The sequence below is a fragment of the Apis florea genome, unplaced genomic scaffold (assembly GCF_048593485.1).
Source record: "Apis florea isolate Af1SG1 unplaced genomic scaffold, ASM4859348v1 contig_3078_pilon, whole genome shotgun sequence".
NCBI classification, from domain to species: domain Eukaryota; kingdom Metazoa; phylum Arthropoda; class Insecta; order Hymenoptera; family Apidae; genus Apis; species Apis florea.
Window position 1 is genome coordinate 1,773,815 of NW_028256702.1, and position 18,140 is coordinate 1,791,954.

At 20.9% G+C, this 18,140-nt stretch overlaps 1 protein-coding gene across 6 annotated transcripts in view; it reads left to right on the forward strand.

Annotated features, from left to right (window-relative positions):
• Nucleotides 1-380: 380 nt before the first annotated feature.
• Ipk1 (Inositol phosphate kinase 1) overlaps nt 381-18,140 on the forward strand; it is a 262,505-nt gene continuing 244,745 nt past the window's right edge. For all 6 annotated transcript variants that reach the window (XM_086908379.1, XM_086908381.1, XM_086908378.1 and 3 more), the window contains exon 1: nt 381-662. The gene's annotated coding sequence lies outside the window, so the exon portion shown is untranslated. The remainder of the gene's footprint in view (nt 663-18,140) is intronic.

Sequence of the window (18,140 nt, forward strand, 5' to 3'; positions counted from 1 at the left end):
AGTTATTTAAATAATAATAATTTAATTAAATTTAATTGTTTGAATCCGATCAAACTAGTGAAATAATGGCGACGTTATATTTTACGTAAGAGTACAATTCAAATTATATTGAATAATTTATATATTTATTTTTATATTTAAATTTTTTTAATAATTTTCATATTTTTATTTATAAGATTTTTTTAATTTATGTTAAATTCATTGACGATATAGCTAATATATAATTTTTAAGTCCATTTTCAATATTTTTAATGAAGTTTACTTTACTTTCCCGCGTAGTAAGAAAATTATAAAGCTGATTGGTTGATTCTTTTAAAACTAACCAATAGTATTAAAGATCAAGGATATGACGTATCGTTTAAAACACTGTATATGTCGAGTTGTAACCGCGGTCGCCATGCCATGCGGTTGTTTCGTGATTGACAATTTCGTTCTTGAATATGTCGTTAGAAATGTGTTTGAGAAATTATTTTCTTTATTTTAAAAAGAAAAATTTACGAGGTGATAGTGTCGAGAAAGTGAGTGCATAATTACTATGAAGCGACAAGTGACGTTTTGTTGAAAATTAAAACCTTGAACCCGCACCCTGTCGGTTAGAAGAGGTTGGATACAGCAGTTACAGTTTGAATCCGACGATGCATTCTGTACATAAGGAGAAACAGGTAAGCTTTCATTTTTTATTTATCGAAGTATTTGCATTATTTGAATAATTTTTTTTTACAATAAACATTAAAAATAATATTCTTTTTCTATTAAAAATTTCGTGTTGAGAACACGTCGACCGGTTTTGCTTGCAGCGCTCCTTTCGTTCATTTTTCATCTTTGATTCACTGTTTTGTGCTGCCCCCTTACAGATGCATTGAAATATCTTATGCAAGTTTCAAAACATGCATTCGTATCGATAGTTGTTATAAACATATGTATAAACGTAGGATAGAGTAGAATAGATGCAACTCATATTTAAAATATTGATCATAAAAAAATTAAATGTTTTGTTTTAATATTTTTTTTCGTTACATATAAATATCTGTATACATATATATTTATATATATTTGATTATATTGTAGAATATTTGATAGTTGTTAGTAACAAATTTATATATCAATTAAAAATTATGTTCGAATTTTTTATTGGATTCTAATGAAAATTTTATCAATTTTTAAAATATTCTAAATCAAATTTTATATAAATTATAATCTAAATATTTTCTTTGAATAAAATAATCGATATTTGATTAAAATTGAAACTTGATAAATATTATATGAGAATTAGTAAATATATATATATATTTCAATGTATATATATAATATACATTAAGTTTCAGTTTTAATCAGATATCGGTTATATATAAAATCTTTATTATATATCGATATTTATATTATTTATTTTTTTAAAAAATATAAATTTTTATTTTCGAAAAAAATATTTATACATATATTTTTATACGTTCTATTTTGAACAACTTTTATTATATAATTTTAACGATCAAATACATTTTGAAATTAAAATTAAATATATTATTATTTATTTTATTAAATTTTAATGTATCATTGTAAAATACAAAATATATAACTAACGAGAAAAAATATTCATATAATTATTATAAATTAAAAAACAATTAAAATAATAGAATAATTCCTAATTTGTGCTCATTTTATTTCTCTCAATTTTATTTCTTAATTTATTTTATAAAATACTACTTGAAGAAATCTTATATATTTTTTTGAGTACTTAAATAAATATTAAATGCAAGCTATAATGAAACTATAATGAAAAAAAAAAAAAAAGAAATTTAAATTTTGTTAAATAAATTATTAAATTTTTGTAAAAATATAAATATCTTTGATAGATAAAATAAATTTAATGTTTGATGATAATTAACTTGGAAAAAAATAGAGCTTTAATGGTTTAAAGAATAAATATAAAATAGTAAAATATATAGTATGAGTATGAGTAATATATATGATTGAACGTGTGATTGAGATTATTAGTAAAATATATTGCTAATATATTGTTAAATAATGCATTTTTATCCATATATTGACTGTGACATTTCCGGTTTTTTATTGATATTCAGTTTCTATTTTCTTTATAGAATGTGAATTAAAAAGCGACACATTTATTTTAAAATTAAATTCAAAATAATAATTGTTTAAACATAAATATGAAAATTAACTTATTTGCACTTAAAAAATTTCTATGAATAAGGCTTTGTGCTGAAAGTTTAATTATCAAAACGCATCCTAAGCCGGTTTCAGGTTCGCTGCCAAATTTCTATTATTGCCGGTTATAAAGCTCGAAACGAGCGTTATGTTGTGATCTTGCTGCTATGTTTTGGCAGATTATGTTTCTAATGATGCAACACGTTATACATTTTTTCTAATGATACATCGCTATGAATGCTATCTCGCTATGAAAACTATAAACATATATTTTCAACTATCGTTATGAGCTCGTAAAATATAAGATATTGCATTATTTATGTGCATATATATATATACTTATTTAAAACCCTTGTAAATGAATAATGTAATGATATTACGATATTCGAAAAATATTTTTAATTATACAATTTAGAAAATTTAGAGATTCTGTTATTAGATAGTATAAACTTATTGAATGGTATAGAATCATTGGTCTGAAATCGCTACATCGCATCATTTATATGCGTTGATTTCTAAGGTTAAATTCATACAAGTGATATAGTATAGTTTGCGCTAAAATGACAATTCGGCATTTTTATAATTTTTGTAACGTTAGAATACGATCATTTAATCGTATGAATCACAACTAGATAGTAACGTATGGTTTATATATGTATATCCAAAGTCTAGTAAACAATACGACATTGCGATTGATACAAAAACTACAAAAATTCTGAACTGTAACAAATTGCCATGTTGTTTGTATATGTTTAACTATAGAAATTAATTATAGAAATAACATTAAATTTGTTAACGGCCATGATCTGTATTTGAAATTGAATAATATTTATAGTTCTAAACATTAAAAAAAAAGATGTATATTTAAAATAGATACAAGAATATAAAAATCAAGATATATTATGTTTGTTTCAGCATTTAAAAATTAAAAATAAGTTTTTTTTTTTATTTCATTAAGCAAATTATTATTAATAATTCTATCAATTTTAGTGATAATAAAAAACAATATTAAAACTTTATAAAAGAAAAAAAATATCATTTATCTTATTATTGACTACATAAATAATAAATATCCATATATGTGTATAAAATATAAAAGTTCGATAGTATATAAATATATTATTTTATTTAAATCAAAATCGTTGCAGATTTGTTGATGTCACATATTATATTATGAATAAACGAACTCTTAATACTTAAAACAAAAAATATTAGTATCATTTTATGAAAAAAAGTCAAAAGTTGAAGTAAACATATTTCAAGCATCAAGATTTTAAAGATAAGAATTTGAAATTATATTAAATTTTTAGTATATATACACATTATAATATAGTATATAGTATATATGTTTTACAATCTTTTTGTGTTATTTACATACAAACAGTTAGGTCTCAATTGAATTTTTATTATATTAAAGATTTATATCGTACTGCAAATCATATTAATATAATTGTATATACATGCAATGATTTTCTAAATTCAATTTTTTTTAAAATTGAATTTCGAACGAACAATTTTATTCTATTTGCTTATATATTATTATATGATATGTTTGATTATAATTTGATTGTTATAAAATTATTAAAATAATTGTATAAACATTAATATTTGAAGTTTTCTGAAAAATTAAATATTATATATATATTATAATCATGAGTTATTAATGTTTATTGTATGCAATCTTAAAAAAATGCAATAAACAGTCTTATTATAAATAAATCTCTATTTTCGAGATATTACTTAATGCTGCCTATTAATAATTTAATTTATTCTTTTTAATTCTTAATTAGCTTACACGCTTTCTCTATATCATTATCTTTTTGCAGATGCACATCTTGAATCCGCGTTGTAGTTTCTATGTTATGTATATAAAAATAGAATTCGAATAGAGAGAAAGTTTTACTATATTATACTATTGTTAGGACATATCTATTTTTTATACACTATAACTGATAGATTCAGTGTTAAAGGAATTATATCACAAAATATTGAAAAAGGAGATTAATTCTGATTTTTATATAATATCTAGTTCCTTAATTTAATTATATAGTAAATTAGATATGTGAATGATTGTTTTCCTTAGATGATATTTTAATTTTTGTGCAAGGAGTTATATCATACGGAATTTTTGCCTATTGTTTGTAATTGTTATATATAAATACAACTATATTATTATTTTATTATTTTATATTCTATCATGTATATAAAAAATTTTACAGTTTTTTATATGTAACATAATAATCAATATAATTTAATTAAATAATGAAATATCAATGATTTCAATGTAATTATATGTATTTTAACTTCAGTATTTTCTTATTAGTCATTCTATTCATATAGTTGAAGTTATATTCATTCAGAAACGCACGTACTTGTATGTATGCAATCCTATTTAATAGTATTTCATTGTCGTGCAATGTAAACTATCACTTTCTTATGTATGTAACTGTCTTTTATTCTTAGAGGAAGTAGAGTTCACTGCACGCGTGATTTGTGTGTCATATGTTATTTGTGCAATTTGTATAATATTTCTATTGAATATTTCTATATGCAGTATAATAATTCTTATTGTTTTTTTAATATTATATTATTTTAATAATGATAAAAAATAAAATTTAATATAAAAATAATTTTGTGCTTTGATTGTTTATCATAAAAGTTTGAATAAATTTAAATTTATTTTATAATTTTAAATTTTTTTTCATTAATAATAAATTTGCATAAGTGTAAATTAAAATTATGAAATTAATTAAAAATTATCTTCTTTCTATTTTCTATTAATGATTAAGTATTAAAGACATTATAATAAAACAACATATTATAATTTGAAGAAATGATATATTTTTCTGCCCAAATTTAATATATAAATGAAATATTAGTAAAATAAAATTGATTAAATTTTCTTTTTAAATTTTATATCTAAGAAAAATCTATCTATATAATTTTTTTAAAATACTATCTAAAAGTTAAATTTATTAATAAAATTAATAAGCTAAAATAGAAAATACAGAAACAAATATTTTTTCTTCTTAAAGTTATCCACTTTTTATAATCGATATTCGATTTCAAAATATTTACAAAATACACTATTTTATTAAATAATATGTAAAATCAAAAATGAATTCTCGCATTTCAATAGTTCAGTCATTTTCGATTTATTTGACTTACCGGTCAATAATTCAATTATTAAATAATGAAATGATAAAAATATTAAATAATAAAAATTAAATAAGTTTGGGTTAAATAAAAAATTAAATAAATTTTGATATTTATATAATAATGATAGAACTTTTGATTTAGTCATTGTAATTACGATAACTTATATTCTGAAAATAAAATATTTTATTTATAATAAAAATGAAATCTTTTTTTTTTTCAATTCAAATGTTTTAAAATAGATCATTCAAATTTATCACAATCATAATTATATAAAATTACAATATTGAATATATTTCATCTAAAAAGTATTGGAAATAATTATTGAAATAATTCTTTTAAAATAAAATAATATTTGAAGATTTATTTTACATTTATACATGATACATCAATAAAATCAAATAATTGATTACAAATACTATGTTAAATATTATAGAAATGAATTGTTACTGCAAAAAATAATTGTATTTAAAAGTTGAAGAAATAATTCTTTATTCAATATTATTCATAATATCGAGATATATAAAATTTTTATCAAAATTATTCCTCGTAAAAATGTTTTGTATTGAAAATGTTACATTAAAACGGTAAATATTTTAATCATTGAGGGATAGCAAAATATACGAGGAATATTTTTTTCGGAAAAATTCATTCCAAAATAAGCGAGGTCATTTTCCTGAAAAATTTTCCTAGTAAGTTTTGTCATGGATTTTTTTCGTGTTTGAAAGTCTGCTCTTGTAACTACCTGGCCTACTCGCAAAAGGAAAAAAGATAACTAAGTAGACAGGTTTACCTGGCGTGACTTGCTTTGGAGTCGAGAAATATACCTGCCTCTGTGTAACTTCAGAAAATTTATCTTCAATCGTGGTCAGAGATCTGTTCGAGTTGAAATTATTAGCTTAAATTTATTCTTTCTGATCTTTTTTTTTAATGATTATATTTAATAATTACGTAATAAACAGATAGTAGATTTTTACGCAACTAAAAGTTCAAATATTTAATTAATAAAAAATATATAAAAAATATGTCATTTTATTCAATATGTGAAATATTTGTAAGGTATTGTAGAGTATTCTGTGTATTAATAACTTTATGTTATATAAATTTAATTATATAAAATTATAAAATTAAAAATGTTTTTTTTCAATTGAAAAAAAATCTTTTCAAAGGATTCATATAATATATTGTTTTTTTTGTTTTTTTTACGAATAATTTTATTCAAAATTTTTTCAACTTTTGATATTATATCGTAACTAGAAGTTTTATTTAAAACATAATCAAATATTTATAATATATTCAATTATCATATAATTATCATAAAATAAATAAATAGAAGATATTTCAAAATACCATATAGATCAAAATATATAATATATTTATTTATTTTAGAAAGTAATAATAGAATAATAAAAAATAAGTAATAATAGAAAGTAAAACTATATAAAAAAGAATATTTGAATGAATATAATTTCAATTTTATTACATTTGAATTCAATATATTTTCAATTTTAATTTTAATGTAATAATTAATTTTCTGATTATAAATTCTTAATATATTCATATGTACGTATTTCACTTTAACAATCTTGTATATGAATATAATTTAATTTTTCCAATTTGAATTTTATAATTTTAATTTTTTAATAAAATATTAAAAATTTGCTTTAGTTTTAATCATTTGGAAAAATAATAAAAAAAATTTAATTATTTGAAGTAAATCATTATTATTAAAAAAATATTGATTATATAATAAAATATTGATTTTAATAAAATATATACTTATACTAATGAAAAATGTATTAAATAGAAATATCATTAAAAATTATACGAAATATTCAATATTTTACCGTGATTTCAAATCATCGTAATATTATAAATAATATTAGTTTATTAATTGTTCAAAAAAATTTTATATAGATTTATTAATTCTTTTTATTTTGAAATTAGTAAAACTATATTTAATTTATAAAATAAATTAAAAGTATATTTTTTCTTTAAAGTATTATGTCTAAAAATAGATTTTCTTTTATAAATTTCTTAATTTTATTATTTGAATATATGATTGATCAGATTCTTCAAAAACAAAGTATTTACTTTCATAAACTTATTTGTTAAAAGTAATAACATAAATAATTTTAAATTTTAATCCAAATTTAAAAAAATATTTTTTTTAGTATCATTATTTTTTTATATGAAATTGATATTGATTTATATTCATCAAAAAATACAATAAAGTTAAAGTCATTTTTACATATTTTACAATACTGTAATATAATTTTTTCTTTTATTAAAATTCATTCATGATATCAATTTCAAAAATGTTCCAAATATAATTATTGATTAAAACAAAATAAATAACTAACAAATTCAGTTACAATATTAGTTTGGTTACGAAACTAAAGCGAATGGTTCGTTTAAAGAGATGTAACCATATCGCTAGCATTGCCTTAAGATTTGTCAGTGGTATGGCATAAAACTGAGGATTCGTGGGGAAAATGTATATTCGGTTGCTCTATACTGATTTCAGACGTGGCAACAGTGCGTCCGTATATACCATGAGTATACATCTTTCATGCGAGAGGCCACGGCATTGTAAAATTGCCGATTGGCTTCGAGGTCATCACGCTATCGACCTCCATTTTGTATTGGCTTTTTTTTCAATATGGATTTGTCGAAACTGGCCACCGTGGTATTGCTCCATCGATATTCTTGTCTCGATACGTTAACGACATTAGCAGGGAACGAGCGTTCACGTTCGACCCTTCTTTTTATAGTGTAATCGTCGCTTTGATTTCTCTTCGCTTAAAAAACGTTATGAAGAAATTTTATAAAACTGAATGATTTACATGATTTTTATATCAGATATCTCAACAATATACACACTTTCTTTTTTATTTCAAAATATTTTACTCTTAATGTAGTTAAATAAATATGGATACATTAATTAATTATTTTATCTCATACAATTTCAACTAATTTTTTTTATATTCTTTAATTTTCTTTGACATTGAATGTAAATTAAATATTGTGCATAATATACAATAATATGTATTATTGACGATATGTTTATATTTATATTGTAGAAATGATTAAACAAGATTTTTAATTAATGATCGGATATGATTTATTTGATATTTAATTGTTCTATATTTCGAATATTTGCGCAGAAGAAAATATCCATTGAATTTTTATTAATTAAAAAATATTTCCGGTATACATATTTCATAGAGAGAAAATTTTATTTATAACATAGTAAGGATTCAATTATTATTTAATTAAATTTTGATGTTACTAAAATTTAAAAGATTTTTCATTGTTCATATTTAAATGGTATTTAATTTAAATAAATAAAATTTATTAGATAAATATTAAAGCTTTATAATTTATTTTATTCATTGTGTATTTAAAAGTTTCTTTAATTCAATATTAATTTTTATTTCTATTTTTTATTTCTTTCTTATTTTTTTTTTCAATTCAATGATAATATATCTAATATTAAAAACATGAGAAATTACAATATCATTTTATGCAATATAATAATATATATATATAATAATGCTTTATATTTCACTGCTTCAGTTTTAATATAATTTTTTTTTTAATCATGTATAATTATAATAACATAATTGTAATATATAATAATATAATTGTAATAATTATAATAACATACGTAATTGTAATGAATTCCATTCTTTTATTTTTTGGTTTTGTAAAGAATTTGTTGTTGAGTAAGTTTCCTTATATGTATATAGTAGTAGTTTTCGAAATAATATGATTATGCATTAAATATATTATTTAAAAGTCATGTATTGTTTTATTAATAACATTTTTTTAAAAAGCATATTTTAAAAAGATATAGTAAATATGTGTGATAAATGAAAAATTTTATTCAGTTTTTGCTGTGAATATTTGAAAAAGTTGAAAAATTTATATTAGTTTATTTGTTCATTAAAATTTGTTTTTGTTAAAATCTCACTCTCGTTTAAATTAACTTGATATATGATGATGAGCATTAGGAAGTCTGCCTTATACGCTTCTTACGCAGCTAAAATTCTAATCACTTCCTGCAAAATATTGTTCCACGCATTATTCTTAACAGCAATGAAACATAAAATGTATTAAAATAATCACTATATATAATTATTAAAACAAAACTAATTAGTAACAAATTCATTAGATAAAAGAAAGAATATCTTTATGACTGTATTATTAAATTTTTATAACCAATTAAAATTTTTAATTCGGAAATATCAAGAATATTAATATAATACTATATAAAATAAGAATATGATATTCATATTAATCTATGGATATACAAATTAAAAATTTTTATTCTAATAAAAATTTAAATGAAAAATTGTATTTTTTTTTTATTATCATAAATAAAAATTATATGCAAATAAAAGTGATAAAATTTAAAACTATTTTTAATATTATATTTTAATTATTTAATTTCATTTTAGTTGTTGAAACATTATGAAAATGTTATATAATTTATTTAGGGAATTGGATATTTTTTTGTTTGAAAAATCAATTTTTTTAAATTTGAGTTCAAAATATGAAATAATTTTTAAAATAACAAATAATTTGGGATTATATGTAAAAGTTTAAATGGGATATTCTTTATATGTATAACTGTTTTTATAAATACATTTTATAAGTTTTTATAAGTGTATTATAATATAGGTAATAATATAATATGATTCAATATTAGATTTATTAATATTATTATTTTAATATTACATTTTTATCCTATAGATTGAAATAATTTAAATATAATAAATAATATAATAAGTTTTTGTATATAATATAACCTAACTATTATATATAACTTTTTTGACGTTTATAAAATGTATCGATTATCAATATTTTAGTAATATAGAGTAGTGAAAGTATTAGTTTTCTCTTATTCATAAATTTCACTTTCTTATAATATTAGTTTTTAAATATAAAAATTGTATTTTTTCTCTTTGCCATATTTGTTTATTTTAATAAAATAAACAAATATTATTGTTTAATAACATATAAAAATATATATCATTTCATTAAAAAAAAATTTTATATTTTCATTAATAAATTTTCTATGTGTTTCTATATGTATATATTTTTCTCTTATCTGAAAAGAATATTATATCTTATATCTATTATTTTTTCAATTAATTGTAAATATATCAAGGTACTTTAAAAACATTTATATATAGATACTTTAAAAACATTTTTAATTGTTATTAATAATGAAGATAACATATAAGATGACATTTTTTATTAAGGCTTTGTTATTAAATAAAATCAATTCAATTTTTGCAATGTTTATTTTTATGAGTTATGCTTGATGCAGAAGTCAACACGGTAAGCGAATGCAACGTGTCTTCATGGAAGAAGAAAATCCCGCAGGTCTGTGATTTCCGCTTGGCAACAGCGCACCGGTTGTTCGTGCTGCCTCGCTGGATCGAGCCAGTGGCGTAATCAGGAGAGGGGAACATACGGTTGCTCAGTTCTCTTCTCGAGTATTCATAAAAAAAACACTCCTAGCAGGATGAACAAGAATTTCTTTTCAGTGGTACGCTCTTATTTTGTTGAGTAAAACATTCATTTTTACATAAAAATCTACGAAAAATTAATATATAAAATTATATATATTATACATTGATATTGAGATGTATACTAATCATTATATATATTATATATATTTTACATATATTTTAAATATTAATCAAACTCAATCTTATTTATGAATGTTTTAAATTGTTATTTAAAATGTTTTAAAAAATGTCGGCAGAAAAATCGATAAATATGGATTATTAGACAGATAAAATAATAGCAGAATAATAGTTGCTAAAAGAGTTTCAACTATTTTTTTTAATTCGTTTTTAAAATGTAAAATGATTTAAGTATAAAAATCTTCAAATTATTATATTTTCGAAATTATTATATTTTAACCAATATTATTTCGTCATTCTATCATGCATTACAGATTCATCTGTTTTCATTATATCTGTTTCTTTATATATATTTACTTCGTGATGGTTACGCTACTGGGTCGAGTATCCTCCCCCTCTTTTCATCTTACTCCCTTCTTGCAGTATCAGTGGCTTTCACGCGTCTCTCTCACGGCAGTTTTAGTCTCTTTCTCTTTTCCCAACTCTCCCCTCTCTTTTTTCTCTTTCCCCCCTCTATGTTTGTCTCGCTTTACCCTCGTTTCCCTACGTCTCTGTTCAGCGGCTATTTTTCTCTGCTTGACAGAAATTCGGCAACGTTGTATATACGACATACGCTCGTGTACACGACATGTAAAAAGTATCAGAAGATTGTTAGATTTCGCTTGATAATAGATAAAAGATTAAATTGAAATATTTTGTTTACTCGCTATGAATTGAATATAATAAAAGTTAGTTAATTAGAATTTTTCTATTTTATAAAAATAAACAATCTAATTTTATATAGAAATTTTATTATTTATATCTTTATACATGATGTTTGATTTTTGTGAATTGTATTATATTTATCATAATTGAGCAGTATTGTTCATTCACTACGAAAAACATTGAAATTGAAAAAGCTGTTTTAATAATTATTAAAAAATTAAAAAATGGTGAATAAAATTTATCAAAATGTCATTATGTTTTAATTTTTTTTACTAATATTTCTACAATTTATGCTAAGTTTCTGACTGATTTGTGGCTGGGCGATATTTTTGAAAAAAATTCACGGGGTTATTACATTGCGTAACGGGCCTTAACCCTCAAGCGCTGGAAGCAGCGCAGGTCTGGGCCGTCTCACCATTCCCCCTCTGTTTTTCCTCTTCTCTCTATGGTGCCCCACTCAACGTGACAGACCCTCCGATCCCCCGACTCCGCTTGCCACTCTGCGCTTCAACGGAGCGTCCAACAACTCGACGTTCCCTTCTGTCTCTAGTTTCCCCTTCAATTGTGAACCCAAGTCCTATACAATTTTCCCATGCCTTCCCACGCTGCGCTCTCTATATGCGCGTAATACATATGCATATATACGTGTTGCGCATATAAAATCGCATATAAAATACTTGCGTGTATGTTCAGTGAAATTATTTTTTTTTTATACCCTTTCCAATTTTTTTAGAATTTCAAATTCTACTTATACATCATATCTATATGTTGAAAAAATATATCGCAATATGTCTAAGTTTATTTTATATTAGCAAAATAATAATTCAAGTATCATGAAACGTTTAGGAGTTTGTCCTTGAAAAAGATGCGGGTCTATTGATTATTTCTAATAGAACTAGTACAATTGTATGAGTAGTAACACATGGCCGAAAATGTCACATCAAATAAGATTACATTGCGTGTTGATGACTATAGGAGGGAAGGATTTTTGTTACTGTCCCAGGAAAAAAATGTTGGACAATAGATGAATGAAATAAATGGATTCAAGTTTGAATTATAACAATGAATTGGTTTTAATGAAAGAAGCAAGAATAACTATATAATAGTAGCCTAAAAAAAAAAAAAATTCGTAATATTTAAATCTAAAGTATATTAAATTTAAAAAAAAAATTATAATCGAATAGTTAAATTTGGGAAAAATCAATTCCAGAATTACTGTATTTATTGTTCGTATAATATTACAAAAAAAATTATGTTACAGAAATAAATATATTAATAAAATCAGCGACATGCTATTTAAGTTTATATTTATCGATATATATATCTAAATATTTGTAACTCGAGAATTCGTCTCGTTCGTAGGAACTAGTTTTGCCTCGATTCTATGAACAGATTAGAGAACGAGGGTAAAATTCGCGGTCGATCCGATTGAAGTGAGCTATTGAATGAATAGGAAGTAGATATATACGTATACAAAGAACCGGTTTGTTGGTAGCGTGAATGCATGATAAATCTGCGAATTTTCTCATTTTGTTCGATTTTTTCTTGTTATTATTGTCTAAAGCTACAAAATTAATTCTCAGAAATAATATTATCAAATAGATTATGTAACGGATCATAATGTGCAATACAATAATTCCCGATAAAAAATATTCAATCATCTTTTAAAATAATTCTATTTTAAAATGCAATAACTTTTTTGGAAAAATTGGATTAAAAACACTTTTAAAAATTTTTCTTGAAAAGTTGAAAGGATTAGTTTATTAGGTGACATATACAAAAAATTTTGGAAAAATTGTAATTGATTGAAATCGCATATAAAATATTAAAAATCGCTTTTTTTTAAAATTTATTTAAATTTATTTGAATTGATGAAAAATTAAACAATACGTTTTGTAGATTTATATCAATTATATATATGCTGAAATTTTTATCGAAATCACTCGAAGAAATAAGTGATAGGCATTGAAATATATAAAAATTGATAAATTTTAAGAGATTATGAAGTTTTTATTACATAACAATTATTTATCATTAATTTTAATTTTTTTAGGATTGATTTTTTAGGAAGAAGAAAAAATTGTTTTTTATCAATCATATTTTTTCGAGAAGAAAAAATAATATAAAAATAATATATAAATTTGAAATCTGTTTCGCTGAAAAGAAATTTATTTCTTAATTATTTAGTAATTAAAATAAATTCAAAATTTCGAAATTTGGAATATAGATTGATAATTATAGATTTTAATTATAGATATTAATACATTTTCAACAAAAAAAATAAATACTTGTATGCATGAACATACATTATCAATTAAAAAAATTTTTTACACTATATTATAAAAAAATTCACTTAATTCGAAAATTTTGAATTTGATAAAAATTTGTATATATGCGAAGTATAATGGTTAATAATTTTTTTTTTTTAAAGAAAATCTCTTTGGATACATAAAACAACTTTCAAATTTTCATTATTTTTTCATTTTTTGAATGTAATTTTTATTGAATTTAAAATTTGAATATTTTATATTTTTTAAAATTTGCTGTATCTCATATCACATATAGCATATTTTTATGAAAAATTTTTTTGAATGCATGAAATCAAATCTCAAATTTTTATCATTTTTTTCATGTTTTTTAATAAACAATTTTGTTTTAGAAATATTTTTTATTTTTTTTTACAAAATAAATAAAATCCGAACATTTTATAATTTAAATGTAAAACTCATATTACAAAGTTACTTAAAAAAGCGAAAAAAAAAATATTTTTAAAAGTTTAATCGATTTCATCCCTTCAAAATGATATTTCACTAAAAAGAAATTGCTCTATATATAACTCGTTATTTTCTATATCAAAATCTTTTTTGGTTTTGATAATAAATTCCTAATAGAATTTACATAAAATGTGAAGATTATATTTTGAATCTAAGTAGGATAAATGTTCTCAATTTTTCATATTGTATATCTTTTAATATGCTTAAAATTGAAATAATGTGATGAAAATAACATACAAGTTCATTATTATTTATTACTTATCATATTATTTTTTATTATATTATTTATTTTATTTATTATACTATTTTTTTCACTGCAATTTCATTTTCTTTTTTATTTTATTGTTATTTGTATGAAAAATATGAAATAATTATTAAATATATTATAGTAATTATCATAGAAACATTTTTAACGAATAGATTACTTTAAAAAAATGTTAAAAAATGAAAATTAATCATGCATGAAAATGAGTAGCATGAATTAGCATGTTTATAATAGATAGTCATTAGCTGTTTAGCAAAATATAAGAATTCATATTTTTATAAAATTATGATATTATTTCAAATTGTTTTAAAATTTTTTATAATTAACTATTATTTTATCTAATTGTTCAATTATATTAAAAAAATATATAACTATATCCTAAAATCTGATAAATTTTTAAATTATATAAATAAATAATACTATAATAGATATAATAAATATATAATAAATTTATATATACATAATGTAAAATAGATTATTAAATGTAGTTAATCATGTTACAAATGAAAATTAATATTAATTTTATTTTTTATAAAAGTTTTGAAATTTAATGTTGATATATATATTTTGTATTTTAATAATTTATTCATTGTCCATCAATTCATAATTTTTTTACCTGATTTAGAAATGTAATCATATGTGTTCACTAAAAAGAATACTCAGCAGAAAGTTACTTATTTTTGGCATATTTACTTAAAATATACGTCTAATAATATGTATTTGAAGCTCTCAAGCTGAGACTACGTCATAAAATATCAAAATCATACTTTCAATGGGAGAGTACATGCATTAACATTTTTAAAATATTTGCAGAATAATTGTGCTATTAATTGTAGCATTTTTTTTAATCAGTTTTTATTTATAACAAAAAAAAATATAGTATCTTAATATTTGATAAATATATTTGAAAAAAATATGAATTTAATTACATGAAATTTAACTTTTATAAAATAATATTTATTCAAACTTTTATTTCATAATTGTTAATCTTAATAATTAATTATATTTAATTAATTAAAAATATCATATAATCAATTTATGAATTTTTTATTTTTTATATATATACGGTTTATAAATTTATAAATAATAATAACTTGTATTATAGATTTATTAATCTATACGTGTTACATATGTGTATAATATACACGCATAATTTCCTTTGTTTTATTAAATATTTCTAATGTATAATAATTTCGTTTCAAATAAATAGCATTTAAAAGATATAAATTTATAATAAGAAATTATTATGCATTATTAATATAATTCATTTATTACAAAATATATTTTTTATAATAAATTTCATATTATAATGAAGTTTCTAACATTTTTATTATTTTTAATAAATTTAATAAATTTAAGTAATGATAAAATAGTAATGATAATAATGAAATTCCTTAAGACCACTGAATTTTTTTGACATCGAATGTTACATTGACGTTACCGATTCCAGTTTCATCACAACCGAAACTTGATGCAAAACTGAAAACAAGTACTTGAAAGGATAGATCTCTGATATCTGCATACTTGTCGTGCGAGCAATATTATATTTAAACTGATTGTGTTACATTGCAACTTCGAATTACCGACATATATCTGTGTAACGATCGTATCGGTATAGCGTTAATTTATCGTTACAACATAGAAGTAACTTATTTTACATAACACCCTATCAAATACAATCTCAACAATTTTAAATATTTTTCAGAGCAACTTATCGGTTAAAAGAAAGAAACACTTAACCCGTAATATCTATCGATCAACAACCAAGTTGGCAAACGAAAAATCTTTTAATGCATAGCATTCCAAAGTTTTACGTGACCCAGTTAGAAAACGATAATTTTTCGCGACCCAATCATTTTCGATGCATATTTTAAAAAGAAATAGTGTTTGAACGATCGCTGTTTTATTTTTTAATTAATAAATTCTATCTGGAATTTAGATTTTATTTTTTAAGTAATATATTTTATACGAATATACTATTTGTTCCAGACTATCAATGCAAACTAGGGCGTAATATACTTGGACTTGTTCCACTCTTCAGATTATCATTCAAACTAGGGCTCTCGCTATTGCTCGGACCTATCTATGGGTACCTGAATTTGATGATTATTTAATGTGTGTTTGAATCTCTCTGAGTACTCATTCTAAGAATTGAATATACTTGAATATTCATTTGTTTATTCTTTCTATTCGTGTATTAGAAATATTCATTTATAATTCGATCTTGACTTCGAAATTTGAATATTTGTGTCATTTTTTGTTTATTATTCAAATATAGAGTATTTGTTGTATGCATCGATTCAAGTGATGGATTTAAGTCAATAGTTCACACGATGCTGGAATATTATTATATTTCAGAGTTATGGAAGATTAACATATAGAGATTTCAAACATGATAAATTAAAAACGTTTGTTTTTCACTATTAATTTGTATTCATACGTACATTTATATTTTTTCAATCAATTTCCAATTATACGACACAAATTTTTTAAATAAATTGTTTGTCTTCAAAATGTATATTTATAGAAATTTATTTCAAAAAATAAACATTTTGATTTCTCTTTTTTAAAAAAAAAAAGAAGATATTTCGATCAATTTATTAATATGTTTATTAAATGTAATTATCAATATATTCACATTATTATATGCATTCAAAAATCGTCGATCGTCATATATTTAAATATTGCATCAAGGAGGCAAGATTCTAGACATGAATGTTCTACCAATTGTATACTCCTCATATGTTGTCAATGAAATGATTATTAATTGATAATATATTGTTCATCTACGTATAGATAACAAATAATCAATAGAATATCAATAGAATTCATCAATATTCATAGATCTTTTTATGATGTTATCAATGAAATGTTTGTTCATCAGGAATAAAATAATTTTTCATTAACCATATGTCACGTATGAAATTCACCTTATTATTTCTTAATTATAAATTATTGCTTCTTCCCACTCAATATCTTTTTCTTATATTATTTTTGTCATTGAGTAATAAAATTCTCATAAATTTATAATTTTTTTATATATTATCTTGAATCAATCTTTATTATTAGAATTATTTTGAATACATATTTAATTTTATTATTATTTTTATAAAAGCAATGAATGTATAACTATATTTTATAATTATTTAATATTATGTAATTTTATATTTAAATTATATATTAAGAATTTTATATGAATTAAATTTTTGAATTGTTTTTTATATGAAATAAATATCTATTGTATAACAATTTTTTGTTTTGTATTAAATTTACAACTACATTAATTTCAAAAGTTAATTTTGTTGTTGCATCATGAATTAATGTTATATTTTTTTCAATGATACATATTATTAACATATACATATTATTTAAAATATTAAAATTCATCACATTATATATAAAATATTTTCCTATAAT